Genomic DNA, 9150 nt, shown 5'->3' with positions numbered 1-9150 from the left:
TGGACCGATCTTTATGAAATTTGACATAAGAGTTCCTGGGTATGAAATCCCCGAACGTTTTTTTCATTTTTTTGATAAATGTTTTTGATGACGTCATATCCGGCTTTTCGTGAAAGTTGAGGCGGCACTGTCACGCCCTCATTTTTCAACCAAATTGGTTGAAATTGTGGTCAAGTAATCTTCGACGAAGCCCGGACTTCGGTATTGCATTTGAGCTTGGTGGCTTAAAAATTAATTAATGACTTTGGTCATTAAAAATCTGAACATTGTAAAAAAAAATAAACATTTATCAAACGATCCAAATTTACGTTTATCTTATTGTCCATCATTTGCTGATTCCAAAAACATATAAATATGTTATATTCGGATTAAAAACAAGCTCTGAAAATTAAATATATAAAAATTATTATCAAAATTAAATTTTCCAAATCAATTTAAAAACACTTTTATCTTATTCCTTGTCGGTTCCTGATTCCAAAAACATATAGATATGATATGTTTGGATTAAAAACACGCTCAGAAAGTTAAAACGAAGAGAGGTACAGAAAAGCGTGCTATCCTTCTCAGCGCAACGAATACCCCGCTCTTCTTGTCAATTCCACTGGCACTGCCTTTGCCACGGGCGGTGGAGTGACGATGCTGCGAGTATACGGTCTTGCTGCGTTGCGTTGCGTTCAGTTTCATTCTGTGAGTTCGACAGCTACTTGACTAAATGTTGTATTTTCGCCTTACGCGACTTGTTGTTTACTGCCCAGGGTACTACAAAAGATGAACAAGGACAAAGCACAAGGTGTGATAGTGGTTCCATACTGGCCAAGCCAGCCCTGGTTCCCTGGGGTCAACCCGCTATTGCCGCGGCCCGTTGTTGCCGCGGCCCGTTATTGCCGCGGCCCGTTGTTGCCGCGGCCCGTTATTGCCGCGGCCCTTTTTTTTCTTTTTTTAATTTTTGTTTAATTTTTTTTTCATAATGAACATTAATTTTTATTGACAAGAAAATCTCTTACGCAAGGAGAAAGGACGACCCCCAGCGGAAGTTTTCGCCACGTCCGCAGGGATTGGAACTCGCAATCCTGCAGTATTGGAGGCAGGCGCGGCGGCCCGTTGTTGTGGGAGGGATGGAGGGAGGGAGAGAGAGAAGAGAGGGGAGAGATGGAGGGAAATAGATACTGGGATGGAGGTAGAGAGAGAGGAGGGAAGGAGTGACAGAGGGGGGAGGGAGATAGGGTGGGCGGAAGAGAGTGGGAGGGAGAGAGAGAGAGATGGGGGGAGTGCAAGAAAGAGAGTGGGATGGAGGGACAGAGGGGAGGGAGTGAGAGTGAAGGAGGGAGGTAGAGAAAAGTCGATTGTTGGCGGTACGGAGGGAGGGAGAAAAGGAGGCAGAGAAGTAGTGAGATATATATAGAGAGAGAGGTAGGGAGGAAGGGAGGGAGAGAGAGAAATATGGCGGAAGAGAGAAGAGAGGAGAGAGCGAAAGGGAAGGAGGGATAGAGAACATGATGGAGGGAGGGAAATAGAGAGATGGAGGAAGAGGGAGAGAGATCGCGAGAGAGGTAGGGAGGGATAGAAAGAGATGGAGAGAGAGACAGAGACAGAGAGGGAGAGAGGGAGACAAGGATCGTCAGGAGAATCATATAGAGAAGAATTTTTTTTTGAAATAAAACGTCATAAGGTGACGTCATAATGTCTCGCCGTATCAAGTTGCGGCAATAGCGGGTTGCGGCAATAACGGGCCGCAGCAGCAACGGGCCGCGGCAAAAATGGGCCGCGGCAATAACGGGCCGCGGCAACAACGGGCCGCGGCAATAGCGGGTTGGGTTCCCTCGGTTAAGGAGTCTGTTGATAGAGAAGCCAGTTCTTGTGTCAGCAAGGGACAATCTACTTCACATGCCTGCAAACCCAAACATGGAGCATCGGCTCAGAAAAACACTGCACATTCGTATTTGCAAAGTATCAGGGGTAGGCTCAGAAGCAGAGGACTTTCGCAGCAAGCAGCCTCAGTGGTCTGCGCATCCCGGAGAACAGGGACAGCTAAACTGTACGCCGTATACATCAAAAAGTGGAAAATGTATGCGAGTAAAAGAGGCATTGATCCGGTTCACCCTTCTGTAATCAATGCAGTAAATTTCCTGGGAACATTGTTTGCTGCTGGACAAAGTTATAGTAGTATCTGTGTTGCGAGATCAGCGCTTTCAGGCTACCTTGAAATAGAAGACTGTGGCAATTTTGGTGAACACAGATTGGTTAAGCGGTTTGTAAAGGGGATTTTTGAATTGAGACCATCTTTCCCTAAGTACTCTGCTACGTGGGACGTAGATACAGTTCTCTCTTATCTAGAGAATCTTATCCCATTGGGAACATTGACTTTAAAAGAATTATCAAGCAAGTTAGCTACATTGATTGCTATCCTATCCGGACAAAGGTGTCAGACAATTCACTCCCTTTCTTTGTCTTCAATGAAACTTACAGGCTACAAGTGTGTGTTTCATATAAACTCAGTGATGAAACTTACAGGCTACAAGTGTGTGTTTCATATAAACTCAGTGATGAAACTTACAGGCTACAAGTGTGTGTTTCATATAAACTCAGTGATGAAACTTACAGGCTACAAGTGTGTGTTTCATATAAACTCAGTGATGAAACTTACAGGCTACAAGTGTGTGTTTCATATAAACTCAGTGATGAAACTTACAGGCTACAAGTGTGTGTTTCATATAAACTCAGTGATGAAACAATCAAAGAAAGGAAAACATGTAGCTCCAATTGAGTTATTGTCGTTTGACAAAAATCATAATCTGTGTGTAATTGCAACCCTCAAAGAATATTTACGTCGTACAAAGGACTTGAGAGACACAGATAAACTGTTCGTAAGTTATCAAAAGCCTCATGGACCTATTTCCAAAGATACACTGGCTCGGTGGATTAGAGACACTCTGAGTAGAGCAGGTGTGGATACCTCTTTGTTCACGGCTCACAGCACCAGATCTGCAAGTACGTCGGCAGCGGCTGCCAGGGGCACGCCAATTGACGTCATAATGAAAGCTGCCGGATGGTCGTCGGAGTCCACCTTTGCCCGTTTTTACAAAAAGACACCCTCGGTTAACATGGGTCAAGTCTTACTGGACTTTTTTCTCAAGAAAGATTGAGGTGAGTGATTTCGTCAAAGAATATAACTTGACAGTTCGGAAGGTTACAGTGGGGATAAATATGTACACATATCTCTAAACATTCCTTGACGAAAACGTCCTGGCATGTTGAGGCTAAATTACCACAAACATGCGAGTACTTACCTTGTGTAAGTTGAAGCTTGTTTCGGATTTGGCCGATACATGTAACAGGAACGTTTATGTCAAGTCCCACCCTAATCCTGTGGAAATAAAAATCCCAGCCCTTGGGTTACGTTATAGTCTAGTTCTCTTGACGGAGAATAATTAATTAGTGTACATGTTGTATGTATTATAAATGTTCTGAAGAGTGAGCTTGCGCATGCGCGTTCTTCTATGACTTGACATAAACGTTCCTGTAACATGTATCGGCCAAATCCGAAACAAGCTTCAACTTACACAAGGTAAGTACTCGCATGTTTGTGGTAATTACAATGAAAGATAACTCTGTACCTTTCTCGTCACTAGTAAGAGAAATCATTTCAAGCAGTTACAGAGATCACCTACACAATCATATAAACCGTCGGTTTGAAACGAAACGATGGCGAAACAGGCTGGGCTTTTGTCACAACTGCCATCAAAATAACAACAATAACAACAATAAACTCAACAAGGATGTGTCCATTTCGTATCGTGTGAGCATCTCACTATATTAATGACCTCCCTCAACCCCCAACAATAGTCGTCATTCTCTCCGACTCAAAATCAGCTCTGAATACTCTCCACACTGGTTCCAGAAACCGGGCAGAGCTTCAGGCGGAAATATTGTTCATCTGCCACCAAGTCATTGAGCTGCGGCTCTGTGAAGATATTGGGTAGTTTTCTGGGAATTGCACACACACACACACGCGCGAACGCACGCACACACACACACACACACACACACACACACACACACACACACACACACACACACACATACACATACCACTACACACACACACACACACACACACATACACACACACACATACACACACACATACCACTACACACATACACACACACATACACACACACAATCACACACACACACACACACACACACACACACACACACACACACACACACACACACACACACACACAAACACACACACGATTCTATTCTCCTGGTTGGACACTTTTTTCATACTCACGAGATTGATCCTTGTTGATGTTAAAGTCCTAACGGCTTGCGAGGGCGGAATGAAGCTCTCTCTTCTTTTCTTTCTTTCTTTCTGTCGTTTTGTTTTTCTTTCTGTCTCTCATTCTTTCTATTTTTCCAGTCTTTTTCTTTTCCGTTCTTTCCTTCTTTGTTTCTTTCCATCTTTGATTCTTTCTTTCTTTCTTTCTTTCCTTCTTTATTTCTTTCTATTCTGCCCTCTTTCCTTCCTTCTTTCTTTCTTTCCATCTTTCTTTCTTTCTTTCCTTCTTTCTTTCTTCGTGGTATGTATGTATTCAGGTAGCTTCATCGTTCAGTTGTCTGCCCTTTTACATAGGTCCACATAACGAAAAGATGCAGAGGATTGTGGTCACTAGGTGTGGGAGTGGTGACGTCATCACCAGACAGACTGACAGTGCCACGCACAGCTTGTACGGGCTGGGAGAGTGCAGTGGCTGTCTGCCGTGCTTACTTCTTTGACCATGGTGATAAGGTGAGTTACGTTCATTGTCATTCCTGCTGGCGATCGCTTGTGTGTGTGTGTATCTGTGTGTGTGTGTGTCTGTGTGTGTTTGTCTGTGTGTGTGTCTGTGTCTGTGTGTCTGTCTGTCTGTGTGTGTGTGTATGTGTATGTGTATGACAATATGTGTGTGTGTGTGTGTGTGTGTGTGTGTATGTATGACAGCACGTGTGTGTGTGTGTGTCTGTGTGTGTGTGTGTGTGTGTGTGTGTGTGTGTGTGTGTGTGTGCATGACAGTACGTGTGTTTGTTTATGTGTGAGTGTGTGTGTGTGTGTGTGTGTGATACTGCTTCTTTGTGTGTGTGTGTGTGTGTGTGTGTGTGTGTGTTTGGGTGTGTGTGTATGACAGTATGTGTGTGTGACACTACTTGTGTGTGTGTGTGTGGGTGTGTGTGTGGGTGTGTGTGTGGGTGTGTGTGTGTGTGACAGTACGTGTGTGTCTGTGTGTGTGTGCGTGTGTGTGTGTGTGTGTGTGAGTGTGTGTCTGTGTGTGTGTGCGTGTGTGTGTGGGGGTGTGTGTGTGAGTGTGTGTGTGTGTGACAGTACGTGTGTGTGTGTGTGGGTGTATGTGTGTGTGTGTATGTGTGTGTGTGTGTGTGTAGGTGTGAGAGAGAGACAATGTGTGTGTGTGACATTACGTGTGTGTTCCTGTTTGCGTGTGTGTATGTATGTGTACGTGCGAGCAGTATCCACTGACAAAGTACAGTGACAACACAACCCCAGTAACTCAGCAGTCATCCAGATCTGTGTGGTTTCAGAGAGACTCTAAAGTAGGAAAGGCCCTGGGTGACTTACCGGTAGACAGCCGTGTGGGGGTGAGTCTTGACCCCAGCAGAAGTCTCCATCTCCACGTGAACGGTGCTGACCAGGGAGTTGTCCCCTGTCGGCCACTGCCTGACCCATGCTGGGCACTGTGGGAGTTGGATCGTGCTTACCCAGAGGTGAGTGTCAGGCAGTGACTCCGTCTTGACGTGTTCTGGTGATATGTTGTGGTGGATGTGTTTGGAACTGTTCCTGTTTCTGCCACTGTTGCTGACAATGTTGTTGTTATTTCCGGTGCTGGTAATAATGTTGTGGTTGTGGTAGGGGTGATTACGGTGTGTTGTTGTTGTCGTCGTCGTTTGTTGTTGTTGATGTTGCAGTTGTTGCTGTTGTTGTCTTGCTCTGTGGTTGGGCCTATACCGTGCCATGTGTGACATTCCGCTTGTTTAAATCCTTCTAAGAGGAAGGTATACTGATGGATCCCCGATAGCACAGTCGGTCATCTTCTCTTGTATAGATCTCATTGTAAGTGGAAGAACAGCGTTAGGTCACGATGGCGCTGTGCGTGAGAATAGCCTATGTGCTATCGGGGAACCTACAAGTCTGCTCGCTTTCAAAGCGGCCCATACCACGTTACACTTCTCATCGACGCGGAACCAGGCTTACCTAACGCCCTACATATAGTACAGCTCGTTTTAAATCTTCTTTCGAAGGAAACAATGTGTGTGTCATGGGTGCCTTTTTATTTTCTTCTTCTTTTTCTTTTTCTTCTTCGTTTTCTTTTTCGTTGTGCAGATACCTGTATTGTTATGTTGATGGTGGTGATGGTGATGATATTTTTTTGTTTTTTCTAAGTGGTAATGAGGTTATTGCCATTCTTCTTGGTGGTGGTGGTGGTTCTGTTACTCCTGCTTCTGCTGACCTTTAAGAACAAAAATCACCATGTGAAAAAGAAGGAATGCAGCTGAAAAACTCATATGGGTCTATGTTTTTGAAGCATTTTTCTGTCTTTACAGATTACCTGCCTTCCCGTCAGAGACCTGTCCTAGGGGGCGCTAACTCAACACAGGATCCCATTGCTGAGTGGAGTAGTTAACTCATCAGATGAATAGACAGTGTGTAATAATTATTAATGATTGTAACATTGTGATTGGAAAATACTGGTCTAAACATGAGAAAGAGACATTCATAAAAATGTTTTTATGCCTCAACTGTTTCTCGGACAAGATTGTTTCAGTATGACACAACTGATAATAGAAGGTTTCATTCAAGCCTCTGTGTGTGTGTGTGTTTGTTTGTGTGTGTGTGTGTGTTTGTGTGCGTGTGTGTGTGTGTGTTAGTGTATGTGTGTGTTTGTGTGTACGTGGGTGCGTGCGTGCGTGCGTGTGTGTGTGTGTACGTGCGTGCGTGCATGTATGTATGCGTGTGTGCGTACGTACGTGCGTGCGTGCGTGTGTGTGTGTGTGTGTGTGTGTGTGTGTGTGTGTGTGTGTGTGTGTGTGTGTGTGTGTGTGTGTGTGTGTGTGTTTGTTAAGTCAAACATGAATTAACTGAATCATCGATGTTAACGTTATGTTAAATAGAAGAAACTCTGCTGTACATGAAGTTTCATTTTGATAAACATGAGAGCAGGTGTTACCGCTGTGCAGGGTTGAACAGTTACGCACTTTACGATCTGCAAAAAAAGTTGTAATGTCGAAGGATTTGGTGATATTTGGGTGAAATATAAAATACCTACATGTAACATTGTATATTTCAAGTATTATAGTTTTCTTTCAAAACTGAAGAAAAAGTTACAACAATACTTTAAATAATCAAGCGTGTTCAAATGAGATTGAGAAGTGTGAGTGACTGTTGTTTATTCGAAATGGGACAGGCTTTATTTTGAGAACTAAACTACTTTGTTGTGTGGGTGCTTTTTTATTACCATTATCACTTATTTGCATGTTTATCCTCCTGAAAAAAAGTGTTTATATCCCACACTTCTTACTGTAAACTTCATATTTTTCTTGTTTTTTGATATCGTTGAAGATGGAACAGCATGAAGTCAGTGTACAATGACAGGATGTAGATATCGACTGTTTGATTTTGTCTGCTTGCTGTATGTATGTGTTTTATGTGTTTTACATATGTTTATCTGCACGTGGTTTTGTGCGGATTTGTTTCTGTCGTTGATTGACTCAACTTAGCTATGGAGAGTCTCAGAAATGACCGTGCAGAAGGCTATGGGTGATTTGTTTCTGTCGTTTATTGACTCAACTTAGCTGTGGAGATGAAATGACCGTGCAGAAGGCTATGGGTGATTTGTTTCTGTCGTTTATTGACTCAACTTAGCTGTGGAGATGAAATGACCGTGTAGAAGGCTATGGGTGATTTGTTTCTGTCGTTTATTGACTCAACTTAGCTGTGGAGATGAAATGACCGTGCAGAAGGCTATGGGTGATTTGTTTCTGTCGTTGATTGACTCAACTTAGCTGTGGAGATGAAATGACCGTGCAGAAGGCTATGGGTGGACGATAATCTTCACGTTGAGTTTTTCTCGGATGCTGTTTGAAGATTTGTCTTTGGAAATTCATATTGAGGTTTTCACAAGACAGTGCTGTGGAATATTTCTCTTTGAAATTTCACACACTGCTGTGCTTTGATGATTTTCAGACACGTCCGAGTTTTGTTGACCTTTGTCAAATGTCACAGTCATAGCGAAGTGGAGTTCGGGTAAACACAATTTTTTTTTAAATTTTTTTTTAAAGTTTTGAAGCTAGAGCTTTGCATAAATTCTAGGCATGATGACCTCGAGAACTATCTTACAGTGTCTAATCAGAGTGCTTATCCCACTTTGTCTTTGTTATCTGATATGTTCTAATTCGTTTTATGTAGGCATACTATCTAAAAGTGACTACTCGCAGCGCTTAACTTCAGTTCAGTGTTATCTCATGTTTCTGTTTCGTTTTTGAACTATCTAAAAGTGACCTCTCAGAGTGCTTATATCTTTTTGTTATCTGATGTTTTCTGTTTGTTTGATGAGTTATTCTAAAGGCGTCTACCCCTTGACTTCCGCTAATGTAAAAGGCATATACGTGGCTATTTTCTAAAAAATAACACCCTGACAAGGGAATCAACTCTTGTCTATTACCTTGTGAATTGCAGCAAGGTTTTGCCTCCCCTGGATACCATTTTTCAGTGTTGGCCTGATTGCCCGCCACACACAAACACACACACACACACACACAAACACACAAACACACAAACACACAGACACACACACACACACAAACACACAGACACACACACACACAAACACACACACAGACACACAAACACACACACAAACACACAGACACACACACAAACACACACACAGACACACAAACACACACACACATACACCATACACACACATACACACACACATACACACACACACACACACACACACATATACACACACACACACACACATATACACACACACACACACACATATACAAACACACACACACAAACACACAATTATACACACACACAAACAAACACACACACACACACCTTTGAAGACCCTGTTA

The 9150-nt window shown here is 43.1% G+C and overlaps 1 long non-coding RNA gene across 1 annotated transcript; it reads left to right on the top strand.

Annotated features, from left to right (window-relative positions):
• Positions 1-5477: 5477 nt before the first annotated feature.
• LOC138946705 (uncharacterized) lies at positions 5478-6854 on the top strand. Its single transcript, XR_011449420.1, has 2 exons — positions 5478-5766; positions 6604-6854. It is a non-coding gene; the product is annotated as an uncharacterized lncRNA (long non-coding RNA).
• The last annotated feature ends 2296 nt before the right edge of the window (positions 6855-9150 follow it).

This window comes from Littorina saxatilis, linkage group LG14, assembly GCF_037325665.1.
Source record: "Littorina saxatilis isolate snail1 linkage group LG14, US_GU_Lsax_2.0, whole genome shotgun sequence".
Lineage (NCBI taxonomy): Eukaryota > Metazoa > Mollusca > Gastropoda > Littorinimorpha > Littorinidae > Littorina > Littorina saxatilis.
Note: the sequence above shows the minus strand (reverse complement) of the source record. Positions and strands in the feature narration are given on the sequence as shown.